The sequence below is a fragment of the Dendrobates tinctorius genome, unplaced genomic scaffold, assembly GCF_039654945.1.
Source record: "Dendrobates tinctorius isolate UK_male_01 unplaced genomic scaffold, ASM3965494v1 ptg000076l, whole genome shotgun sequence".
Lineage (NCBI taxonomy): Eukaryota > Metazoa > Chordata > Amphibia > Anura > Dendrobatidae > Dendrobates > Dendrobates tinctorius.
Window position 1 is genome coordinate 2,531,439 of NW_027361744.1, and position 27,818 is coordinate 2,559,256.

Here is a 27,818-nt window from a genome sequence, read left to right on the forward strand (position 1 = left end):
TTTAGAGACTTGTTTGGGCTCATGAGAGGAGTAGAAAAACATCAAAAATTTCAGTCCTGCATGATTCTACCAAGAAATGTGTGTTCATTGAAACCGCTGGTTTTTGATGGTTTGGGCCCTATTGAATAATGAATGTTTTGAATTTTCTCCAAAAGTAAAGTAGTTGCAAACTCATCCTTTTAGAAACTTGTTTGGGCTGTTGAAAGGAGTAAAAAACCATCAAAAATTTCAATCCTGCATGATTTTACCAAGAAATGTGATTCTTCATTCAAAACCTGATTTTTGCTATTGGGCTCTATTGAATATTGAATGTTTTGAATTTTCTCCAAAAGTAAAGTAGTTGCAAACTCATGCTTTTAGAGACTTGTTTGGGCTCATGAGAGGAGTAGAAAAACATCAAAAATTTCAGTCCTGCATGATTCTACCAAGAAATGTGTGTTCATTGAAACCGCTGGTTTTTGATAGTTTGGGCCCTATTGAATAATGAATGTTTTGAATTTTCTCCAAAAGTAAAGTAGTTGCAAACTCATCCTTTTAGAAACTTGTTTGGGCTGTTGAGAGGAGTAAAAAACCATCAAAAATTTCAATGCAGCATGATTCTACCAAGAAATGTGATTCTTCATTCAAAACCTGATTTTTGCTATTGGGCTCTAGTGAAAAGTGAATGTTTTGAATTTTCTCCAAAAGTAAAGTAGTTGCAAACTCATGCTTTTAGAGACTTGTTTGGGCTCATGAGAGGAGTAGAAAAACATCAAAAATTTCAGTCCTGCATGATTCTACCAAGAAATGTGTGTTCATTCAAACCGCTGGTTTTTGATAGTTTGGGCCCTATTGAATAATGAATGTTTTGAATTTTCTCCAAAAGTAAAGTAGTTGCAAACTCATCCTTTTAGAAACTTGTTTGGGCTGTTGAGAGGAGTAAAAAACCATCAAAAATTTCAATCCTGCATGATTTTACCAAGAAATGTGATTCTTCATTCAAAACCTGATTTTTGCTATTGGGCTCTATTGAATAATGAATGTTTTGAATTTTCTCCAAAAGTAAAGTAGTTGCAAACTCATGCTTTTAGAGACTTGTTTGGTCTCATGAGAGGAGTAGAAAAACATCAAAAATTTCAGTCCTGCATGATTCTACCAAGAAATGTGTGTTCATTGAAACCGCTGGTTTTTGATGGTTTGGGCCCTATTGAATAATGAATGTTTTGAATTTTCTCCAAAAGTAAAGTAGTTGCAAACTCATCCTTTTAGAAACTTGTTTGGGCTGTTGAGAGGAGTAAAAAACCATCAAAAATTTCAATCCTGCATGATTTTACCAAGAAATGTGATTCTTCATTCAAAACCTGATTTTTGCTATTGGGCTCTATTGAATATTGAATGTTTTGAATTTTCTCCAAAAGTAAAGTAGTTGCAAACTCATGCTTTTAGAGACTTGTTTGGGCTCATGAGAGGAGTAGAAAAACATCAAAAATTTCAGTCCTGCATGATTCTACCAAGAAATGTGTGTTCATTGAAACCGCTGGTTTTTGATAGTTTGGGCCCTATTGAATAATGAATGTTTTGAATTTTCTCCAAAAGTAAAGTAGTTGCAAACTCATCCTTTTAGAAACTTGTTTGGGCTGTTGAGAGGAGTAAAAAACCATCAAAAATTTCAATGCAGCATGATTCTACCAAGAAATGTGATTCTTCATTCAAAACCTGATTTTTGCTATTGGGCTCTAGTGAAAAGTGAATGTTTTGAATTTTCTCCAAAAGTAAAGTAGTTGCAAACTCATGCTTTTAGAGACTTGTTTGGGCTCATGAGAGGAGTAGAAAAACATCAAAAATTTCAGTCCTGCATGATTCTACCAAGAAATGTGTGTTCATTCAAACCGCTGGTTTTTGATAGTTTGGGCCCTATTGAATAATGAATGTTTTGAATTTTCTCCAAAAGTAAAGTAGTTGCAAACTCATCCTTTTAGAAACTTGTTTGGGCTGTTGAGAGGAGTAAAAAACCATCAAAAATTTCAATGCAGCATGATTCTACCAAGAAATGTGATTCTTCATTCAAAACCTGATTTTTGCTATTGGGCTCTAGTGAAAAGTGAATGTTTTGAATTTTCTCCAAAAGTAAAGTAGTTGCAAACTCATGCTTTTAGAGACTTGTTTGGGCTCATGAGAGGAGTAGAAAAACATCAAAAATTTCAGTCCTGCATGATTCTACCAAGAAATGTGTGTTCATTCAAACCGCTGGTTTTTGATAGTTTGGGCCCTATTGAATAATGAATGTTTTGAATTTTCTCCAAAAGTAAAGTAGTTGCAAACTCATCCTTTTAGAAACTTGTTTGGGCTGTTGAGAGGAGTAAAAAACCATCAAAAATTTCAATGCAGCATGATTCTACCAAGAAATGTGATTCTTCATTCAAAACCTGATTTTTGCTATTGGGCTCTAGTGAAAAGTGAATGTTTTGAATTTTCTCCAAAAGTAAAGTAGTTGCAAACTCATGCTTTTAGAGACTTGTTTGGGCTCATGAGAGGAGTAGAAAAACATCAAAAATTTCAGTCCTGCATGATTCTACCAAGAAATGTGTGTTCATTGAAACCGCTGGTTTTTGATAGTTTGGGCCCTATTGAATAATGAATGTTTTGAATTTTCTCCAAAAGTAAAGTAGTTGCAAACTCATCCTTTTAGAAACTTGTTTGGGCTGTTGAGAGGAGTAAAAAACCATCAAAAATTTCAATCCTGCATGATTTTACCAAGAAATGTGATTCTTCATTCAAAACCTGATTTTTGCTATTGGGCTCTATTGAATAATGAATGTTTTGAATTTTCTCCAAAAGTAAAGTAGTTGCAAACTCATGCTTTTTTTATTTAAATGTTTTTATTAAGTTTTGTGAATTTTTTAACAGGAAAGGAAAGAAAGTGGGAAAGGATTAGGTGAGGAAAGGATACCCCCTGTAAATACAGGGAGACCCCCAGATGGGGGAATAGACAGGTATACAAACATAAAATACCATAATTACAACATTCGTACAAAGTAAAGCTGTAGTTGCATGTATTTACATCATACGTACAAAATAAAAGCGTCATACGTACAAAAATAAAAATTGTAGTTGCATGTTACCTGTCCCGTCCGTAACCACTAGATGGTCTAGGACCTGTTTGGGGGCTTTACCCCCCCGACCTCAACCACACAAGGTGGCTCTAGGACCGATTGGGGGGTAAAAAAAATTCAAATAAGCTACAAAACAAATCTGCTTCATTTACATGGATATATCTAAACAAAAGGAAAACCTAGCACTAGAAACGTAGTTTAGACCATGTAGGGGAAAGTTCGGCTTTATTCTCAAATCTGCTCGTGGAATATAAATCTCAGAACACAATTATATCTGACATATATGTGAAAAGCTTTGAAAGGTCCAAGTAGTCCAGGTTTCATGATAATAAAATCCAATCTAGACTAGATCCCAAGCCCAGGAATGATGAATCAGAGGTCTTGCACAGATGAATGTAAATTTTTGGGAAGATGATTATTAGAAATAAATCCAGCATCTCTAAGGAAATCTATACCATCCCGCGGAGACAGGATATGAATTATGTTTGAAGCATATCTCACGATTAATGTAGAATTTTGGGACCAATTATAGTCAATACTAGCCCGGCGAAGCTCAGTTGTTATTTGTAAAAATGACCTACGTTTTTCTATAGTGTTTTTGCATAGATCTTTAAAAAAAACTAAGTTTTTATAGGGAGACGAAAGAAAACTAGGATTTTTTGTTAAACCAAGAAGAGTGTTTCTGATCCAGTTAGGATAAAATGAGACAATAACATCTCTAGTTAAGTCAGACGGCAGGGAGGAAGGTCTACGAATCCTAAATATTTTTTCAATTAGATTTTTACCTTTAGTTTCCGGAAATAAGTAATACATCATTGAGGAAACATACTCCCTCAATCTAGTTGGTTGAACTGACTCGGGAATACCCCTGATTTTAACATTATTTTTCCTCTTCAAATCCTCAAAATTGGACAACGAACATCTGAATGAGGCAATCTCCTTCTGTATATCCCTCAAAGAATCCGAGATCTCATGAAATTTTGATGCTTCAATAGAGGAGGAAAATTCAGATTGTTTAAACGTAGATTTTACTGTAGAGAGGGAAATATCAGGAGTATTGTTAGGTTTTATTACATTCTCGCTGACTATAATTGAAAAAATACTCTTCATAAGTTGCTTAATCGAGTTTCCTAATATTTTAATTTTGTCTATACCCGGGTCTCCAACACTACTAATCCCCAGATCATTCAACGAAATTAAAAAGGTTTTGCATGATTTAATCAGAAAATCCTCAACGGGGAAACTCCCAGGAACCAATATATTATGTAGCGAGAGTGGATCAGTAAATACCTCTTTAACATCACACTCTGTCTTTTCTTGAGCTATATCAATTTTATCATCTTGAAAAAGCTTATTATAACCAGATTCTCCATTACTGATAGGGCTCTCAGACATGAAGGAACTTATCGAAGATGCCTCATCCGTGTCACTTATATCAACTGAATCAATCAAATCATTTTCCGAGTTCCCGAAAGAGACTACCTCCTTCCCAGAGGCCTCCGAGTCTGCATTTTCTAATTCCTCCCCACCGTCAGATGATGGTTCTGACTTATTATAATTTAGTCCTGTCTGGTGATTAGAAGAATCCTCCCTATTTGTGTATAAAGCAAGAAGGTAATTTTCAATTCGAGCAATCAAAACATTTGACTCTTTAGTCATGGACTGGATAATGTTATCCAGCCCAAAATCTTCCTTTCCAAAGGCAGCGTTAGTTGGTTTTTCATAAAAACTATTTTTTTGTAGCCCCTTATCAATACCAGAGTCTAAAAATTGCTTGTCTCCTAGATTTTTTTGAAATCCCATATTAAAATCTGTCCCACAGTATGACTGAGCTCCCCCATAGCATGATAATCCCATCTCCCCATTAAATAGTTGTTTAGGTGTGTTTACTGGTATAAATTCCGCTGCATCATATCGCAAATCACTATTAAGATGCTTAATAGAAGGTATTAATGGTACAACAGATGTGCATAATGATAAATCTATAGTAGGTTTAAATAGTGGTAATGCCGATTTTTCAACTCCGCTACAACTCTCCTGTAGCACAGCCACAACACCAGACCCATTTTCCCAACTTTTCCTTTGATTGTTATTAGTTGTGACCTGGGTTGCACTGTGCCCAGGAGACCCCGCCGCCAGCACCCCACACGAAAAGGATATATCAGATTGTTCACATTGTTGCGATGCGTCAATTATTTCCCCGTCACCTCTCCGCTTCAGAGTCTCCTCTGTCACTCCTCTTAAGGCACAGGGAACCACAATTGATGGTACTGTGTGGTTCCCCGAGTCCAACACAGGTGCAAAGGCCTCAGCACCACCGCATCTCAATGGCAGCGCAATTGCGGCATCTGCTGCCATCAGCTGATCAAAGATCTCCCCCGAAGCCAATATCGATCCGATCCTAGGAACTCCCCGCATCCACGTACGAGCAGTCAGCCGGGCTCCTGATTGTTCCTTAATGTCCCCAGATCGGCCGCAGAAGGACAACTCACCGGGACCGCATGTCGGGGAAGAAGGGGATTTCCCGCCGCTATTCCTCCTCTGCCGCACGGCCGCGGCTTTCACTGCAGTCTTCCCGCTCCGGTCCTTCAAAGCGGGGACCGCTCCAGGCGCCGAGGGCCCCATCGCCAGTGTCGCAGCAAGTCCACGTGGATCTCCCGATGCTGAAGAGCCCTCGGAAGGTGGCACAACTGATTCCAGCAGCGGCGCAGCAGCGTCTCCACCGCCGCCTCTCCCCTGCAGTCGCACGGCTCCTTTGTTCAACGCGGTCTCGTAATAACCTCCCATATCTCCATCAGCAGATGTCAGGACCGCTTGGTATTCAGGAGACCCGGTCTCTGATGTCTGTTTTGTTCTTCGGACCCCACTGGATCTCTGCCTCTTTGCTCCATCGCGCAGATCAGTCACATGGCCACTTTGTTTACATGCAGCATGGAGGCTTGGGCCTGACAGGCTCCCCAGACTTCTTGGACCCGTTGTTCGGTCTCTACTCACTGGGATCCTTCTGTTCTTCTTGCTGCACCTCTTAGGCATCTTCTTATTAATCCGTGGCCGTTTATTCCACAATTTGGCAGTCTTTCAGTAAGCTTAGAGTAGGAGAAGCAGGAGCTCCTGGAAAACACGTCCGCTCTGCTCCCCTGCAAGCCACGCCCCCCGCAAACTCATGCTTTTAGAGACTTGTTTGGTCTCATGAGAGGAGTAGAAAAACATCAAAAATTTCAGTTCTGCATGATTCTACCAAGAAATGTGTGTTCATTGAAACCGCTGTTTTTTGATAGTTTGGGCCCTATTGAATAATGAATGTTTTGAATTTTCTCCAAAAGTAAAGTAGTTGCAAACTCATCCTTTTAGAAACTTGTTTGGGCTGTTGAGAGGAGTAAAAAAACATCAAAAATTTCAATCCTGCATGATTCTACCAAGAAATGTGATTCTTCATTCAAAACGCTGGTTTTTGCTATTGGGCTCTATTGAATAATGACTGTTTTGAATTTTCTCCAAAAGTAAAGCAGTTGCAAACTCATCCTTTTAGAGACTTGTTTGGGCTCATGAGAGGAGTAGAAAAACATCAAAAATGTCAGTCCTGCACGATTCTACCAAGAAATGTGTGTTCATTCAAACCGCTGGTTTTTGATATTTTGGGCACTATTGAATAATGAATGTTTTGAATTTTCTCCAAAAGTAAAGTAGTTGCAAACTCATCCTTTTAGAAACTTGTTTGGGCTGTTGAGAGGAGTAAAAAACCATCAAAAATTTCAATCCTGCATGATTCTACCAAGAAATGTGATTCTTCATTCAAAACCTGATTTTTCCTATTGGGCTCTATTGAATAATGAATGTTTTGAATTTTCTCCAAAAGCAAAGTAGTTGCAAACTCATGCTTTTAGAGACTTGTTTGGGCTCATGAGAGGAGTAGAAAAACATAAAAAATTTCAGTCCTGCATGATTCTACCAAGAAATGTGTGTTCATTCAAACCGCTGGTTTTTGATAGTTTGGGCCCTATTGAATAATGAATGTTTTGAATTTTCTCCAAAAGTAAAGTAGTTGCAAACTCATCCTTTTAGAAACTTGTTTGGGCTGTTGAGAGGAGTAAAAAAACATAAAAAATTTCAATCCTGCATGATTCTACCAAGAAATGTGATTCTTCATTCAAAACCTGATTTTTGCTATTGGGCTCTATTGAATAATGAATGTTTTGAATTTTCTCCAAAAGTAAAGTAGTTGCAAACTCATGCTTTTAGAGACTTGTTTGGGCTCATTAGAGGAGTAGAAAAACATCAAAAATTTCAGTCCTGCATGATTCTACCAAGAAATGTGTGTTCATTGAAACCGCTGGTTTTTGATATTTTGGGCCCTATTGAATAATGAATGTTTTGAATTTTCTCCAAAAGTAAAGTAGTTGCAAACTCATCCTTTTAGAAACTTGTTTGGGCTGTTGACAGGAGTAAAAAACCATCAAAAATTTCAATCCTGCATGATTCTACCAAGAAATGTGATTCTTCATTCAAAACCTGATTTTTGCTATTGGGCGCTATTGAAGAATGAATGTTTTGAATTTTCTCCAAAAGTAAAGTAGTTGCAAACTCATGCTTTTAGAGACTTGTTTGGGCTCATGAGAGGAGTAGAAAAACATCAAAAATTTCAGTCCTGCACGATTCTACCAAGAAATGTGTGTTCATTGAAACCGGTGGTTTTTGATAGTTTGGGCCCTATTGAATAATGAATGTTTTGAATTTTCTCCAAAAGTAAAGTATTTGCAAACTCATCCTTTTAGAAACTTGTTTGGGCTGTTGAGAGGAGTAAAAAACCATCAAAAATTTCAATCCTGCATGATTCTACCAAGAAATGTGATTCTTCATTCAAAACGCTGGTTTTTGCTATTGGGCTCTATTGAATAATGAATGTTTTGAATTTTCTCCAAAAGTAAAGTATTTGCAAACTCATCCTTTTAGAAACTTGTTTGGGCTGTTGAGAGGAGTAAAAAACCATCAAAAATTTCAATCCTGCATGATTCTACCAAGAAATGTGATTCTTCATTCAAAACGCTGGTTTTTGCTATTGGGCTCTATTGAATAATGAATGTTTTGAATTTTCTCCAAAAGTAAAGTAGTTGCAAACTCATCCTTTTAGAGACTTGTTTGGGCTCATGAGAGGAGTAGAAAAACATCAAAAATTTCAGTCCTGCACGATTCTACCAAGAAATGTGTGTTCATTCAAACCGCTGGTTTTTGATATTTTGGGACCTATTGAATAATGAATGTTTTGAATTTTCTCCAAAAGTAAAGTAGTTGCAAACTCATCCTTTTAGAAACTTGTTTGGGCTGTTGAGAGGAGTAAAAAACCATCAAAAATTTCAATCCTGCATGATTCACCAAGAAATGTGATTCTTCATTCAAAACCTGATTTTTGCTATTGGGCTCTATTGAATAATGAATGTTTTGAATTTTCTCCAAAAGTAAAGTAGTTGCAAACTCATGCTTTTAGAGACTTGTTTGGGCTCATGAGAGGAGTAGAAAAACATCAAAAATTTCAGTCCTGCATGATTCTACCAAGAAATGTGTGTTCATTCAAACCGCTGGTTTTTGATAGTTTGGGCCCTATTGAATAATGAATGTTTTGAATTTTCTCCAAAAGTAAAGTAGTTGCAAACTCATCCTTTTAGAAACTTGTTTGGGCTGTTGAGAGGAGTAAAAAACCATCAAAAATTTCAATCCTGCATGATTCTACCAAGAAATGTGATTCTTCATTCAAAACCTGATTTTTGCTATTGGGCGCTATTGAATAATGAATGTTTTGAATTTTCTCCAAAAGTAAAGTAGTTGCAAACTCATGCTTTTAGAGACTTGTTTGGGCTCATGAGAGGAGTAGAAAAACATCAAAAATTTCAGTCCTGCACGATTCTACCAAGAAATGTGTGTTCATTGAAACCGGTGGTTTTTGATAGTTTGGGCCCTATTGAATAATGAATGTTTTGAATTTTCTCCAAAAGTAAAGTATTTGCAAACTCATTCTTTTAGAAACTTGTTTGGGCTGTTGAGAGGAGTAAAAAACCATCAAAAATTTCAATCCTGCATGATTCTACCAAGAAATGTGATTCTTCATTCAAAACGCTGGTTTTTGCTATTGGGCTCTATTGAATAATGAATGTTTTGAATTTTCTCCAAAAGTAAAGTATTTGCAAACTCATCCTTTTAGAAACTTGTTTGGGCTGTTGAGAGGAGTAAAAAACCATCAAAAATTTCAATCCTGCATGATTCTACCAAGAAATGTGATTCTTCATTCAAAACGCTGGTTTTTGCTATTGGGCTCTATTGAATAATGAATGTTTTGAATTTTCTCCAAAAGTAAAGTAGTTGCAAACTCATGCTTTTAGAGACTTGTTTGGGCTCATGAGAGGAGTAGAAAAACATCAAAAATTTCAGTCCTGCATGATTCTACCAAGAAATGTGTGTTCATTCAAACCGCTGGTTTTTGATAGTTTGGGCCCTATTGAATAATGAATGTTTTGAATTTTCTCCAAAAGTAAAGTAGTTGCAAACTCATCCTTTTAGAAACTTGTTTGGGCTGTTGAGAGGAGTAAAAAACCATCAACAATTTCAATCCTGCATGATTCTACCAAGAAATGTGATTCTTCATTCAAAACCTGATTTTTGCTATTGGGCTCTATTGAATAATGAATGTTTTGAATTTTCTCCAAAAGTAAAGTAGTTGCAAACTCATGCTTTTAGAGACTTGTTTGGGCTCATGAGAGGAGTAGAAAAACATCAAAAATTTCAGTCCTGCATGATTCTACCAAGAAATGTGTGTTCATTGAAACCGCTGGTTTTTGATATTTTGGGCCCTATTGAATAATGAATGTTTTGAATTTTCTCCAAAAGTAAAGTAGTTGCAAACTCATCCTTTTAGAAACTTGTTTGGGCTGTTGAGAGGAGTAAAAAACCATCAAAAATTTCAATCCTGCATGATTCTACCAAGAAAAGTGATTCTTCATTCAAAACCTGATTTTTGCTATTGGGCGCTATTGAATAATGAATGTTTTGAATTTTCTCCAAAAGTAAAGTAGTTGCAAACTCATGCTTTTAGAGACTTGTTTGGGCTCATGAGAGGAGTAGAAAAACATCAAAAATTTCAGTCCTGCACGATTCTACCAAGAAATGTGTGTTCATTGAAACCGCTGGTTTTTGATAGTTTGGGCCCTATTGAATAATGAATGTTTTGAATTTTCTCCAAAAGTAAAGTATTTGCAAACTCATCCTTTTAGAAACTTGTTTGGGCTGTTGAGAGGAGTAAAAAACCATCAAAAATTTCAATCCTGCATGATTCTACCAAGAAATGTGATTCTTCATTCAAAACCTGATTTTTGCTATTGGGCTCTATTGAATAATGAATGTTTTGAATTTTCTCCAAAAGTAAAGTAGTTGCAAACTCATGCTTTTAGAGACTTGTTTGGGCTCATGAGAGGAGTCGAAAAACATCAAAAATTTCAGTCCTGCATGATTCTACCAAGAAATGTGTGTTCATTGAAACCGCTGGTTTTTGATAGTTTGGGCCCTATTGAATAATGAATGTTTTGAATTTTCTCCAAAAGTAAAGTAGTTGCAAACTCATCCTTTTAGAAACTTGTTTGGGCTGTTGAGAGGAGTAAAAAACATCAAAAATTTCAATCCTGCATGATTTTACCAAGAAATGTGATTCTTCATTCAAAACCTAATTTTTGCTATTGGGCTCTATTGAATAGTGAATGTTTTGAATTTTCTCCAAAAGTAAAGTAGTTGCAAACTCATGCTTTTAGAAACTTGTTTGGGCTCATGAGAGGAGTAGAAAAACATCAAAAATTTCAGTCCTGCATGATTTTACCAAGAAATGTGTGTTCATTGAAACCGCTGGTTTTTGATAGTTTGGGCCCTATTGAATAATGAATGTTTTGAATTTTCTCCAAAAGTAAAGTAGTTGCAAACTCATCCTTTTAGAAACTTGTTTGGGCTGTTGAGAGGAGTAAAAAACCATCAAAAATTTCAATCCTGCATGATTTTACCAAGAAATGTGATTCTTCATTCAAAACCTGATTTTTGCTATTGGGCTCTATTGAATAATGAATGTTTTGAATTTTCTCCAAAAGTAAAGTAGTTGCAAACTCATGCTTTTAGAGACTTGTTTGGTCTCATGAGAGGAGTAGAAAAACATCAAAAATTTCAGTCCTGCATGATTCTACCAAGAAATGTGTGTTCATTGAAACCGCTGGTTTTTGATAGTTTGGGCCCTATTGAATAATGAATGTTTTGAATTTTCTCCAAAAGTAAAGTAGTTGCAAACTCATCCTTTTAGAAACTTGTTTGGGCTGTTGAGAGGAGTAAAAAACCATCAAAAATTTCAATCCTGCATCCTGCATCCAAGAAATGTGATTCTTCATTCAAAACGCTGGTTTTTGCTATTGGGCTCTATTGAATAATGAATGTTTTGAATTTTCTCCAAAAGTAAAGTAGTTGCAAACTCATCCTTTTAGAGACTTCTTTGGGCTCATGAGAGGAGTAGAAAAACATCAAAAATTTCAGTCCTGCACGATTCTACCAAGAAATGTGTGTTCATTCAAACCGCTGGTTTTTGATATTTTGGGCCCTATTGAATAATGAATGTTTTGAATTTTCTCCAAAAGTAAAGTAGTTGCAAACTCATCCTTTTAGAAACTTGTTTGGGCTGTTGAGAGGAGTAAAAAACCATCAAAAATTTCAATCCTGCATGATTCTACCAAGAAATGTGATTCTTCATTCAAAACCTGATTTTTCCTATTGGGCTCTATTGAATAATGAATGTTTTGAATTTTCTCCAAAAGTAAAGTAGTTGCAAACTCATGCTTTTAGAGACTTGTTTGGGCTCATGAGAGGAGTAGAAAAACATCAAAAATTTCAGTCCTGCATGATTCTACCAAGAAATGTGTGTTCATTGAAACCGCTGTTTTTTGATAGTTTGGGCCCTATTGAATAATGAATGTTTTGAATTTTCTCCAAAAGTAAAGTAGTTGCAAACTCATCCTTTTAGAAACTTGTTTGGGCTGTTGAGAGGAGTAAAAAACCATCAAAAATTTCAATCCTGCATGATTCTACCAAGAAATGTGATTCTTCATTCAAAACCTGATTTTTGCTATTGGGGTCTATTGAATAATGAATGTTTTGAATTTTCTCCAAAAGTAAAGTAGTTGCAAAACTCATGCTTTTAGAGACTTGTTTGGGCTCATGAGAGGAGTAGAAAAACATCAAAAATTTCAGTCCTGCATGATTCTACCAAGAAATGTGTGTTCATTGAAACCGCTGGTTTTTGATGGTTTGGGCCCTATTGAATAATGAATGTTTTGAATTTTCTCCAAAAGTAAAGTAGTTGCAAACTCATCCTTTTAGAAACTTGTTTGGGCTGTTGAGAGGAGTAAAAAACCATCAAAAATTTCAATCCTGCATGATTTTACCAAGAAATGTGATTCTTCATTCAAAACCTGATTTTTGCTATTGGGCTCTATTGAATATTGAATGTTTTGAATTTTCTCCAAAAGTAAAGTAGTTGCAAACTCATGCTTTTAGAGACTTGTTTGGGCTCATGAGAGGAGTAGAAAAACATCAAAAATTTCAGTCCTGCATGATTCTACCAAGAAATGTGTGTTCATTGAAACCGCTGGTTTTTGATAGTTTGGGCCCTATTGAATAATGAATGTTTTGAATTTTCTCCAAAAGTAAAGTAGTTGCAAACTCATCCTTTTAGAAACTTGTTTGGGCTGTTGAGAGGAGTAAAAAACCATCAAAAATTTCAATGCAGCATGATTCTACCAAGAAATGTGATTCTTCATTCAAAACCTGATTTTTGCTATTGGGCTCTAGTGAAAAGTGAATGTTTTGAATTTTCTCCAAAAGTAAAGTAGTTGCAAACTCATGCTTTTAGAGACTTGTTTGGGCTCATGAGAGGAGTAGAAAAACATCAAAAATTTCAGTACTGCATGATTCTACCAAGAAATGTGTGTTCATTCAAACCGCTGGTTTTTGATAGTTTGGGCCCTATTGAATAATGAATGTTTTGAATTTTCTCCAAAAGTAAAGTAGTTGCAAACTCATCCTTTTAGAAACTTGTTTGGGCTGTTGAGAGGAGTAAAAAACCATCAAAAATTTCAATCCTGCATGATTTTACCAAGAAATGTGATTCTTCATTCAAAACCTGATTTTTGCTATTGGGCTCTATTGAATAATGAATGTTTTGAATTTTCTCCAAAAGTAAAGTAGTTGCAAACTCATGCTTTTAGAGACTTGTTTGGTCTCATGAGAGGAGTAGAAAAACATCAAAAATTTCAGTCCTGCATGATTCTACCAAGAAATGTGTGTTCATTGAAACCGCTGGTTTTTGATGGTTTGGGCCCTATTGAATAATGAATGTTTTGAATTTTCTCCAAAAGTAAAGTAGTTGCAAACTCATCCTTTTAGAAACTTGTTTGGGCTGTTGAGAGGAGTAAAAAACCATCAAAAATTTCAATCCTGCATGATTTTACCAAGAAATGTGATTCTTCATTCAAAACCTGATTTTTGCTATTGGGCTCTATTGAATATTGAATGTTTTGAATTTTCTCCAAAAGTAAAGTAGTTGCAAACTCATGCTTTTAGAGACTTGTTTGGGCTCATGAGAGGAGTAGAAAAACATCAAAAATTTCAGTCCTGCATGATTCTACCAAGAAATGTGTGTTCATTGAAACCGCTGGTTTTTGATAGTTTGGGCCCTATTGAATAATGAATGTTTTGAATTTTCTCCAAAAGTAAAGTAGTTGCAAACTCATCCTTTTAGAAACTTGTTTGGGCTGTTGAGAGGAGTAAAAAACCATCAAAAATTTCAATGCAGCATGATTCTACCAAGAAATGTGATTCTTCATTCAAAACCTGATTTTTGCTATTGGGCTCTAGTGAAAAGTGAATGTTTTGAATTTTCTCCAAAAGTAAAGTAGTTGCAAACTCATGCTTTTAGAGACTTGTTTGGGCTCATGAGAGGAGTAGAAAAACATCAAAAATTTCAGTCCTGCATGATTCTACCAAGAAATGTGTGTTCATTCAAACCGCTGGTTTTTGATAGTTTGGGCCCTATTGAATAATGAATGTTTTGAATTTTCTCCAAAAGTAAAGTAGTTGCAAACTCATCCTTTTAGAAACTTGTTTGGGCTGTTGAGAGGAGTAAAAAACCATCAAAAATTTCAATCCTGCATGATTCTACCAAGAAATGTGATTCTTCATTCAAAACGCTGGTTTTTGCTATTGGGCTCTATTGAATAATGAATGTTTTGAATTTTCTCCAAAAGTAAAGTAGTTGCAAACTCATCCTTTTAGAGACTTGTTTGGGCTCATGAGAGGAGTAGAAAAACATCAAAAATGTCAGTCCTGCACGATTCTACCAAGAAATGTGTGTTCATTCAAACCGCTGGTTTTTGATATTTTGGGCACTATTGAATAATGAATGTTTTGAATTTTCTCCAAAAGTAAAGTAGTTGCAAACTCATCCTTTTAGAAACTTGTTTGGGCTGTTGAGAGGAGTAAAAAACCATCAAAAATTTCAATCCTGCATGATTCTACCAAGAAATGTGATTCTTCATTCAAAACCTGATTTTTCCTATTGGGCTCTATTGAATAATGAATGTTTTGAATTTTCTCCAAAAGTAAAGTAGTTGCAAACTCATGCTTTTAGAGACTTGTTTGGGCTCATGAGAGGAGTAGAAAAACATCAAAAATTTCAGTCCTGCATGATTCTACCAAGAAATGTGTGTTCGTTCAAACCGCTGGTTTTTGATAGTTTGGGCCCTATTGAATAATGAATGTTTTGAATTTTCTCCAAAAGTAAAGCAGTTGCAAACTCATCCTTTTAGAAACTTGTTTGGGCTGTTGAGAGGAGTAAAAAACCATCAAAAATTTCAATCCTGCATGATTCTACCAAGAAATGTGATTCTTCATTCAAAACCTGATTTTTGCTATTGGGCTCTATTGAATAATGAATGTTTTGAATTTTCTCCAAATTAAAGTAGTTGCAAACTCATGCTTTTAGAGACTTGTTTGGGCTCATGAGAGGAGTAGAAAAACATCAAAAATTTCAGTCCTGCATGATTCTACCAAGAAATGTGTGTTCATTGAAACCGCTGGTTTTTGATAGTTTGGGCCCTATTGAATAATGAATGTTTTGAATTTTCTCCAAAAGTAAAGTAGTGGCAAACTCATCCTTTTAGAAACTTGTTTGGGCTGTTGAGAGGAGTAAAAAACCATCAAAAATTTCAATCCTGCATGATTCTACCAAGAAATGTGATTCTTCATTCAAAACGCTGGTTTTTGCTATTAGGCTCTATTGAATAATGAATGTTTTGAATTTTCTCCAAAAGTAAAGTAGTTGCAAACTCATGCTTTTAGAGACTTGTTTGGGCTCATGAGAGGAGTAGAAAAACATCAAAAATGTCAGTCCTGCACGATTCTACCAAGAAATGTGTGTTCATTCAAACCGCTGGTTTTTGATAGTTTGGGCCCTATTGAATAATGAATGTTTTGAATTTTCTCCAAAAGTAAAGTAGTTGCAAACTCATCCTTTTAGAAACTTGTTTGGGCTGTTGAGAGGAGTAAAAAACCATCAAAAATTTCAATCCTGCATGATTCTACCAAGAAATGTGATTCTTCATTCAAAACGCTGGTTTTTGCTATTGGGCTCTATTGAATAATGAATGTTTTGAATTTTCTCCAAAAGTAAAGTAGTTGCAAACTCATCCTTTTAGAGACTTGTTTGGGCTCATGAGAGGAGTAGAAAAACATCAAAAATTTCAGTCCTGCACGATTCTACCAAGAAATGTGTGTTCATTCAAACCGCTGGTTTTTTATATTTTGGGCCCTATTGAATAATGAATGTTTTGAATTTTCTCCAAAAGTAAAGTAGTTGCAAACTCATCCTTTTAGAAACTTGTTTGGGCTGTTGAGAGGAGTAAAAAACCATCAAAAATTTCAATCCTGCATGATTCTACCAAGAAATGTGATTCTTCATTCAAAACCTGATTTTTCCTATTGGGCTCTATTGAATAATGAATGTTTTGAATTTTCTCCAAAAGTAAAGTAGTTGCAAACTCATGCTTTTAGAGACTTGTTTGGGCTCATGAGAGGAGTAGAAAAACATCAAAAATTTCAGTCCTGCATGATTCTACCAAGAAATGTGTGTTCATTGAAACCGCTGTTTTTTGATAGTTTGGGCCCTATTGAATAATGAATGTTTTGAATTTTCTCCAAAAGTAAAGTAGTTGCAAACTCATCCTTTTAGAAACTTGTTTGGGCTCTTGAGAGGAGTAAAAAACCATCAAAAATTTCAATCCTGCATGATTCTACCAAGAAATGTGATTCTTCATTCAAAACCTGATTTTTGCTATTGGGGTCTATTGAATAATGAATGTTTTGAATTTTCTCCAAAAGTAAAGTAGTTGCAAAACTCATGCTTTTAGAGACTTGTTTGGGCACATGAGAGGAGTAGAAAAACATCAAAAATTTCAGTCCTGCATGATTCTACCAAGAAATGTGTGTTCATTGAAACCGCTGGTTTTTGATAGTTTGGGCCCTATTGAATAATGAATGTTTTGAATTTTCTCCAAAAGTAAAGTAGTTGCAAACTCATCCTTTTAGAAACTTGTTTGGGCTGTTGAGAGGAGTAAAAAACCATCAAAAATTTCAATCCTGCATGATTTTACCAAGAAATGTGATTCTTCATTCAAAACCTGATTTTTGCTATTGGGCTCTATTGAATAATGAATGTTTTGAATTTTCTCCAAAAGTAAAGTAGTTGCAAACTCATGCTTTTAGAGACTTGTTTGGGCTCATGAGAGGAGTAGAAAAACATCAAAAATTTCAGTCCTGCATGATTCTACCAAGAAATGTGTGTTCATTGAAACCGCCGGTTTTTGATAGTTTGGGCCCTATTGAATAATGAATGTTTTGAATTTTCTCCAAAAGTAAAGTAGTTGCAAACTCATCCTTTTAGAAACTTGTTTGGGCTGTTGAGAGGAGTAAAAAACCATCAAAAATTTCAATGCAGCATGATTCTACCAAGAAATGTGATTCTTCATTCAAAACCTGATTTTTGCTATTGGGCTCTATTGAATAATGAATGTTTTGAATTTTCTCCAAAAGTAAAGTAGTTGCAAACTCATCCTTTTAGAGACTTGTTTGGGCTCATGAGAGGAGTAGAAAAACATCAAAAATTTCAGTCCTGCATGATTCTACCAAGAAATGTGTGTTCATTGAAACCGCTGGTTTTTGATAGTTTGGGCCCTATTGAATAATGAATGTTTTGAATTTTCTCCAAAAGTAAAGTAGTTGCAAACTCATCCTTTTAGAAACTTGTTTGGGCTGTTGAGAGGAGTAAAAAACCATCAAAAATTTCAATCCTGCATGATTCTACCAAGAAATGTGATTCTTCATTCAAAACCTGATTTTTGCTATTGGGCTCTATTGAATAATGAATGTTTTGAATTTTCTCCAAAAGTAAAGTAGTTGCAAACTCATCCTTTTAGAGACTTGTTTGGGCTCATGAGAGGAGTAGAAAAACATCAAAAATTTCAGTACTGCACGATTCTACCAAGAAATGTGTGTTCATTCAAACCGCTGGTTTTGGATATTTTGGGCCCTATTGAATAATGAATGTTTTGAATTTTCTCCAAAAGTAAAGTAGTTGCAAACTCATCCTTTTAGAAACTTGTTTGGGCTGTTGAGAGGAGTAAAAAACCATCAAAAATTTCAATCCTGCATGATTCTACCAAGAAATGTGATTCTTCATTCAAAACCTGATTTTTGCTATTGGGCTCTATTGAATAATGAATGTTTTGAATTTTCTCCAAAAGTAAAGTAGTTGCAAGCTCATGCTTTTAGAAACTTGTTTGGGCTCATGAGAGGAGTAGAAAAACATCAAAAATTTCAGTCCTGCATGATTCTACCAAGAAATGTGTGTTCATTGAAACCGCTGGTTTTTGATAGTTTGGGCCCTATTGAATAATGAATGTTTTGAATTTTCTCCAAAAGTAAAGTAGTGGCAAACTCATCCTTTTAGAAACTTGTTTGGGCTGTTGAGAGGAGTAAAAAACCATCAAAAATTTCAATCCTGCATGATTCTACCAAGAAATGTGATTCTTCATTCAAAACGCTGGTTTTTGCTATTGGGCTCTATTGAATAATGAATGTTTTGAATTTTCTCCAAAAGTAAAGTAGTTGCAAACTCATCCTTTTAGAGACTTGTTTGGGCTCATGAGAGGAGTAGAAAAACATCAAAAATTTCAGTCCTGCACGATTCTACCAAGAAATGTGTGTTCATTCAAACCGCTGGTTTTTGATATTTTGGGCCCTATTGAATAATGAATGTTTTGAATTTTCTCCAAAAGTAAAGTAGTTGCAAACTCATCCTTTTAGAAACTTGTTTGGGCTGTTGAGAGGAGTAAAAAACCATCAAAAATTTCAATGCAGCATGATTCTACCAAGAAATGTGATTCTTCATTCAAAACCTGATTTTTGCTATTGGGCTCTAGTGAAAAGTGAATGTTTTGAATTTTCTCCAAAAGTAAAGTAGTTGCAAACTCATGCTTTTAGAGACTTGTTTGGGCTCATGAGAGGAGTAGAAAAACATCAAAAATTTCAGTCCTGCATGATTCTACCAAGAAATGTGTGTTCATTCAAACCGCTGGTTTTTGATAGTTTGGGCCCTATTGAATAATGAATGTTTTGAATTTTCTCCAAAAGTAAAGTAGTTGCAAACTCATCCTTTTAGAAACTTGTTTGGGCTGTTGAGAGGAGTAAAAAACCATCAAAAATTTCAATCCTGCATGATTTTACCAAGAAATGTGATTCTTCATTCAAAACCTGATTTTTGCTATTGGGCTCTATTGAATAATGAATGTTTTGAATTTTCTCCAAAAGTAAAGTAGTTGCAAACTCATGCTTTTAGAGACTTGTTTGGTCTCATGAGAGGAGTAGAAAAACATCAAAAATTTCAGTCCTGCATGATTCTACCAAGAAATGTGTGTTCATTGAAACCGCTGGTTTTTGATGGTTTGGGCCCTATTGAATAATGAATGTTTTGAATTTTCTCCAAAAGTAAAGTAGTTGCAAACTCATCCTTTTAGAAACTTGTTTGGGCTGTTGAGAGGAGTAAAAAACCATCAAAAATTTCAATCCTGCATGATTTTACCAAGAAATGTGATTCTTCATTCAAAACCTGATTTTTGCTATTGGGCTCTATTGAATATTGAATGTTTTGAATTTTCTCCAAAAGTAAAGTAGTTGCAAACTCATGCTTTTAGAGACTTGTTTGGGCTCATGAGAGGAGTAGAAAAACATCAAAAATTTCAGTCCTGCATGATTCTACCAAGAAATGTGTGTTCATTGAAACCGCTGGTTTTTGATAGTTTGGGCCCTATTGAATAATGAATGTTTTGAATTTTCTCCAAAAGTAAAGTAGTTGCAAACTCATCCTTTTAGAAACTTGTTTGGGCTGTTGAGAGGAGTAAAAAACCATCAAAAATTTCAATGCAGCATGATTCTACCAAGAAATGTGATTCTTCATTCAAAACCTGATTTTTGCTATTGGGCTCTAGTGAAAAGTGAATGTTTTGAATTTTCTCCAAAAGTAAAGTAGTTGCAAACTCATGCTTTTAGAGACTTGTTTGGGCTCATGAGAGGAGTAGAAAAACATCAAAAATTTCAGTCCTGCATGATTCTACCAAGAAATGTGTGTTCATTCAAACCGCTGGTTTTTGATAGTTTGGGCCCTATTGAATAATGAATGTTTTGAATTTTCTCCAAAAGTAAAGTAGTTGCAAACTCATCCTTTTAGAAACTTGTTTGGGCTGTTGAGAGGAGTAAAAAACCATCAAAAATTTCAATGCAGCATGATTCTACCAAGAAATGTGATTCTTCATTCAAAACCTGATTTTTGCTATTGGGCTCTAGTGAAAAGTGAATGTTTTGAATTTTCTCCAAAAGTAAAGTAGTTGCAAACTCATGCTTTTAGAGACTTGTTTGGGCTCATGAGAGGAGTAGAAAAACATCAAAAATTTCAGTCCTGCATGATTCTACCAAGAAATGTGTGTTCATTGAAACCGCTGGTTTTTGATAGTTTGGGCCCTATTGAATAATGAATGTTTTGAATTTTCTCCAAAAGTAAAGTAGTTGCAAACTCATCCTTTTAGAAACTTGTTTGGGCTGTTGAGAGGAGTAAAAAACCATCAAAAATTTCAATCCTGCATGATTTTACCAAGAAATGTGATTCTTCATTCAAAACCTGATTTTTGCTATTGGGCTCTATTGAATAATGAATGTTTTGAATTTTCTCCAAAAGTAAAGTAGTTGCAAACTCATGCTTTTTTTATTTAAATGTTTTTATTAAGTTTTGTGAATTTTTTAACAGGAAAGGAAAGAAAGTGGGAAAGGATTAGGTGAGGAAAGGATACCCCCTGTAAATACAGGGAGACCCCCAGATGGGGGAATAGACAGGTATACAAACATAAAATACCATAATTACAACATTCGTACAAAGTAAAGCTGTAGTTGCATGTATTTACATCATACGTACAAAATAAAAGCGTCATACGTACAAAAATAAAAATTGTAGTTGCATGTTACCTGTCCCGTCCGTAACCACTAGATGGTCTAGGACCTGTTTGGGGGCTTTACCCCCCCGACCTCAACCACACAAGGTGGCTCTAGGACCGATTGGGGGGTAAAAAAAATTCAAATAAGCTACAAAACAAATCTGCTTCATTTACATGGATATATCTAAACAAAAGGAAAACCTAGCACTAGAAACGTAGTTTAGACCATGTAGGGGAAAGTTCGGCTTTATTCTCAAATCTGCTCGTGGAATATAAATCTCAGAACACAATTATATCTGACATATATGTGAAAAGCTTTGAAAGGTCCAAGTAGTCCAGGTTTCATGATAATAAAATCCAATCTAGACTAGATCCCAAGCCCAGGAATGATGAATCAGAGGTCTTGCACAGATGAATGTAAATTTTTGGGAAGATGATTATTAGAAATAAATCCAGCATCTCTAAGGAAATCTATACCATCCCGCGGAGACAGGATATGAATTATGTTTGAAGCATATCTCACGATTAATGTAGAATTTTGGGACCAATTATAGTCAATACTAGCCCGGCGAAGCTCAGTTGTTATTTGTAAAAATGACCTACGTTTTTCTATAGTGTTTTTGCATAGATCTTTAAAAAAAACTAAGTTTTTATAGGGAGACGAAAGAAAACTAGGATTTTTTGTTAAACCAAGAAGAGTGTTTCTGATCCAGTTAGGATAAAATGAGACAATAACATCTCTAGTTAAGTCAGACGGCAGGGAGGAAGGTCTACGAATCCTAAATATTTTTTCAATTAGATTTTTACCTTTAGTTTCCGGAAATAAGTAATACATCATTGAGGAAACATACTCCCTCAATCTAGTTGGTTGAACTGACTCGGGAATACCCCTGATTTTAACATTATTTTTCCTCTTCAAATCCTCAAAATTGGACAACGAACATCTGAATGAGGCAATCTCCTTCTGTATATCCCTCAAAGAATCCGAGATCTCATGAAATTTTGATGCTTCAATAGAGGAGGAAAATTCAGATTGTTTAAACGTAGATTTTACTGTAGAGAGGGAAATATCAGGAGTATTGTTAGGTTTTATTACATTCTCGCTGACTATAATTGAAAAAATACTCTTCATAAGTTGCTTAATCGAGTTTCCTAATATTTTAATTTTGTCTATACCCGGGTCTCCAACACTACTAATCCCCAGATCATTCAACGAAATTAAAAAGGTTTTGCATGATTTAATCAGAAAATCCTCAACGGGGAAACTCCCAGGAACCAATATATTATGTAGCGAGAGTGGATCAGTAAATACCTCTTTAACATCACACTCTGTCTTTTCTTGAGCTATATCAATTTTATCATCTTGAAAAAGCTTATTATAACCAGATTCTACATTACTGATAGGGCTCTCAGACATGAAGGAACTTATCGAAGATGCCTCATCCGTGTCACTTATATCAACTGAATCAATCAAATCATTTTCCGAGTTCCCGAAAGAGACTACCTCCTTCCCAGAGGCCTCCGAGTCTGCATTTTCTAATTCCTCCCCACCGTCAGATGATGGTTCTGACTTATTATAATTTAGTCCTGTCTGGTGATTAGAAGAATCCTCCCTATTTGTGTATAAAGCAAGAAGGTAATTTTCAATTCGAGCAATCAAAACATTTGACTCTTTAGTCATGGACTGGATAATGTTATCCAGCCCAAAATCTTCCTTTCCAAAGGCAGCGTTAGTTGGTTTTTCATAAAAACTATTTTTTTGTAGCCCCTTATCAATACCAGAGTCTAAAAATTGCTTGTCTCCTAGATTTTTTTGAAATCCCATATTAAAATCTGTCCCACAGTATGACTGAGCTCCCCCATAGCATGATAATCCCATCTCCCCATTAAATAGTTGTTTAGGTGTGTTTACTGGTATAAATTCCGCTGCATCATATCGCAAATCACTATTAAGATGCTTAATAGAAGGTATTAATGGTACAACAGATGTGCATAATGATAAATCTATAGTAGGTTTAAATAGTGGTAATGCCGATTTTTCAACTCCGCTACAACTCTCCTGTAGCACAGCCACAACACCAGACCCATTTTCCCAACTTTTCCTTTGATTGTTATTAGTTGTGACCTGGGTTGCACTGTGCCCAGGAGACCCCGCCGCCAGCACCCCACACGAAAAGGATATATCAGATTGTTCACATTGTTGCGATGCGTCAATTATTTCCCCGTCACCTCTCCGCTTCAGAGTCTCCTCTGTCACTCCTCTTAAGGCACAGGGAACCACAATTGATGGTACTGTGTGGTTCCCCGAGTCCAACACAGGTGCAAAGGCCTCAGCACCACCGCATCTCAATGGCAGCGCAATTGCGGCATCTGCTGCCATCAGCTGATCAAAGATCTCCCCCGAAGCCAATATCGATCCGATCCTAGGAACTCCCCGCATCCACGTACGAGCAGTCAGCCGGGCTCCTGATTGTTCCTTAATGTCCCCAGATCGGCCGCAGAAGGACAACTCACCGGGACCGCATGTCGGGGAAGAAGGGGATTTCCCGCCGCTATTCCTCCTCTGCCGCACGGCCGCGGCTTTCACTGCAGTCTTCCCGCTCCGGTCCTTCAAAGCGGGGACCGCTCCAGGCGCCGAGGGCCCCATCGCCAGTGTCGCAGCAAGTCCACGTGGATCTCCCGATGCTGAAGAGCCCTCGGAAGGTGGCACAACTGATTCCAGCAGCGGCGCAGCAGCGTCTCCACCGCCGCCTCTCCCCTGCAGTCGCACGGCTCCTTTGTTCAACGCGGTCTCGTAATAACCTCCCATATCTCCATCAGCAGATGTCAGGACCGCTTGGTATTCAGGAGACCCGGTCTCTGATGTCTGTTTTGTTCTTCGGACCCCACTGGATCTCTGCCTCTTTGCTCCATCGCGCAGATCAGTCACATGGCCACTTTGTTTACATGCAGCATGGAGGCTTGGGCCTGACAGGCTCCCCAGACTTCTTGGACCCGTTGTTCGGTCTCTACTCACTGGGATCCTTCTGTTCTTCTTGCTGCACCTCTTAGGCATCTTCTTATTAATCCGTGGCCGTTTATTCCACAATTTGGCAGTCTTTCAGTAAGCTTAGAGTAGGAGAAGCAGGAGCTCCTGGAAAACACGTCCGCTCTGCTCCCCTGCAAGCCACGCCCCCCGCAAACTCATGCTTTTAGAGACTTGTTTGGTCTCATGAGAGGAGTAGAAAAACATCAAAAATTTCAGTTCTGCATGATTCTACCAAGAAATGTGTGTTCATTGAAACCGCTGTTTTTTGATAGTTTGGGCCCTATTGAATAATGAATGTTTTGAATTTTCTCCAAAAGTAAAGTAGTTGCAAACTCATCCTTTTAGAAACTTGTTTGGGCTGTTGAGAGGAGTAAAAAAACATCAAAAATTTCAATCCTGCATGATTCTACCAAGAAATGTGATTCTTCATTCAAAACGCTGGTTTTTGCTATTGGGCTCTATTGAATAATGACTGTTTTGAATTTTCTCCAAAAGTAAAGCAGTTGCAAACTCATCCTTTTAGAGACTTGTTTGGGCTCATGAGAGGAGTAGAAAAACATCAAAAATGTCAGTCCTGCACGATTCTACCAAGAAATGTGTGTTCATTCAAACCGCTGGTTTTTGATAGTTTGGGCACTATTGAATAATGAATGTTTTGAATTTTCTCCAAAAGTAAAGTAGTTGCAAACTCATCCTTTTAGAAACTTGTTTGGGCTGTTGAGAGGAGTAAAAAACCATCAAAAATTTCAATCCTGCATGATTCTACCAAGAAATGTGATTCTTCATTCAAAACCTGATTTTTCCTATTGGGCTCTATTGAATAATGAATGTTTTGAATTTTCTCCAAAAGCAAAGTAGTTGCAAACTCATGCTTTTAGAGACTTGTTTGGGCTCATGAGAGGAGTAGAAAAACATAAAAAATTTCAGTCCTGCATGATTCTACCAAGAAATGTGTGTTCATTCAAACCGCTGGTTTTTGATAGTTTGGGCCCTATTGAATAATGAATGTTTTGAATTTTCTCCAAAAGTAAAGTAGTTGCAAATTCATCCTTTTAGAAACTTGTTTGGGCTGTTGAGAGGAGTAAAAAAACATAAAAAATTTCAATCCTGCATGATTCTACCAAGAAATGTGATTCTTCATTCAAAACCTGATTTTTGCTATTGGGCTCTATTGAATAATGAATGTTTTGAATTTTCTCCAAAAGTAAAGTAGTTGCAAACTCATGCTTTTAGAGACTTGTTTGGGCTCATTAGAGGAGTAGAAAAACATCAAAAATTTCAGTCCTGCATGATTCTACCAAGAAATGTGTGTTCATTGAAACCGCTGGTTTTTGATATTTTGGGCCCTATTGAATAATGAATGTTTTGAATTTTCTCCAAAAGTAAAGTAGTTGCAAACTCATCCTTTTAGAAACTTGTTTGGGCTGTTGACAGGAGTAAAAAACCATCAAAAATTTCAATCCTGCATGATTCTACCAAGAAATGTGATTCTTCATTCAAAACCTGATTTTTGCTATTGGGCGCTATTGAAGAATGAATGTTTTGAATTTTCTCCAAAAGTAAAGTAGTTGCAAACTCATGCTTTTAGAGACTTGTTTGGGCTCATGAGAGGAGTAGAAAAACATCAAAAATTTCAGTCCTGCACGATTCTACCAAGAAATGTGTGTTCATTGAAACCGGTGGTTTTTGATAGTTTGGGCCCTATTGAATAATGAATGTTTTGAATTTTCTCCAAAAGTAAAGTATTTGCAAACTCATCCTTTTAGAAACTTGTTTGGGCTGTTGAGAGGAGTAAAAAACCATCAAAAATTTCAATCCTGCATGATTCTACCAAGAAATGTGATTCTTCATTCAAAACGCTGGTTTTTGCTATTGGGCGCTATTGAAGAATGAATGTTTTGAATTTTCTCCAAAAGTAAAGTAGTTGCAAACTCATCCTTTTAGCGACTTGTTTGGGCTCATGAGAGGAGTAGAAAAACATCAAAAATTTCAGTCCTGCACGATTCTACCAAGAAATGTGTGTTCATTCAAACCGCTGGTTTTTGATATTTTGGGACCTATTGAATAATGAATGTTTTGAATTTTCTCCAAAAGTAAAGTAGTTGCAAACTCATCCTTTTAGAAACTTGTTTGGGCTGTTGAGAGGAGTAAAAAACCATCAAAAATTTCAATCCTGCATGATTCACCAAGAAATGTGATTCTTCATTCAAAACCTGATTTTTGCTATTGGGCTCTATTGAATAATGAATGTTTTGAATTTTCTCCAAAAGTAAAGTAGTTGCAAACTCATGCTTTTAGAGACTTGTTTGGGCTCATGAGAGGAGTAGAAAAACATCAAAAATTTCAGTCCTGCATGATTCTACCAAGAAATGTGTGTTCATTCAAACCGCTGGTTTTTGATAGTTTGGGCCCTATTGAATAATGAATGTTTTGAATTTTCTCCAAAAGTAAAGTAGTTGCAAACTCATCCTTTTAGAAACTTGTTTGGGCTGTTGAGAGGAGTAAAAAACCATCAAAAATTTCAATCCTGCATGATTCTACCAAGAAAAGTGATTCTTCATTCAAAAACTGATTTTTGCTATTGGGCGCTATTGAATAATGAATGTTTTGAATTTTCTCCAAAAGTAAAGTAGTTGCAAACTCATGCTTTTAGAGACTTGTTTGGGCTCATGAGAGGAGTAGAAAAACATCAAAAATTTCAGTCCTGCACGATTCTACCAAGAAATGTGTGTTCATTGAAACCGCTGGTTTTTGATAGTTTGGGCCCTATTGAATAATGAATGTTTTGAATTTTCTCCAAAAGTAAAGTATTTGCAAACTCATCCTTTTAGAAACTTGTTTGGGCTGTTGAGAGGAGTAAAAAACCATCAAAAATTTCAATCCTGCATGATTCTACCAAGAAATGTGATTCTTCATTCAAAACCTGATTTTTGCTATTGGGCTCTATTGAATAATGAATGTTTTGAATTTTCTCCAAAAGTAAAGTAGTTGCAAACTCATGCTTTTAGAGACTTGTTTGGGCTCATGAGAGGAGTCGAAAAACATCAAAAATTTCAGTCCTGCATGATTCTACCAAGAAATGTGTGTTCATTGAAACCGCTGGTTTTTGATAGTTTGGGCCCTATTGAATAATGAATGTTTTGAATTTTCTCCAAAAGTAAAGTAGTTGCAAACTCATCCTTTTAGAAACTTGTTTGGGCTGTTGAGAGGAGTAAAAAACATCAAAAATTTCAATCCTGCATGATTTTACCAAGAAATGTGATTCTTCATTCAAAACCTAATTTTTGCTATTGGGCTCTATTGAATAGTGAATGTTTTGAATTTTCTCCAAAAGTAAAGTAGTTGCAAACTCATGCTTTTAGAAACTTGTTTGGGCTCATGAGAGGAGTAGAAAAACATCAAAAATTTCAGTCCTGCATGATTCTACCAAGAAATGTGTGTTCATTGAAACCGCTGGTTTTTGATAGTTTGGGCCCTATTGAATAATGAATGTTTTGAATTTTCTCCAAAAGTAAAGTAGTTGCAAACTCATCCTTTTAGAAACTTGTTTGGGCTGTTGAGAGGAGTAAAAAACCATCAAAAATTTCAATCCTGCATGATTTTACCAAGAAATGTGATTCTTCATTCAAAACCTGATTTTTGCTATTGGGCTCTATTGAATAATGAATGTTTTGAATTTTCTCCAAAAGTAAAGTAGTTGCAAACTCATGCTTTTAGAGACTTGTTTGGTCTCATGAGAGGAGTAGAAAAACATCAAAAATTTCAGTCCTGCATGATTCTACCAAGAAATGTGTGTTCATTGAAACCGCTGGTTTTTGATAGTTTGGGCCCTATTGAATAATGAATGTTTTGAATTTTCTCCAAAAGTAAAGTAGTTGCAAACTCATCCTTTTAGAAACTTGTTTGGGCTGTTGAGAGGAGTAAAAAACCATCAAAAATTTCAATCCTGCATGATTCTACCAAGAAATGTGATTCTTCATTCAAAACCTGATTTTTGCTATTGGGGTCTATTGAATAATGAATGTTTTGAATTTTCTCCAAAAGTAAAGTAGTTGCAAAACTCATGCTTTTAGAGACTTGTTTGGGCTCATG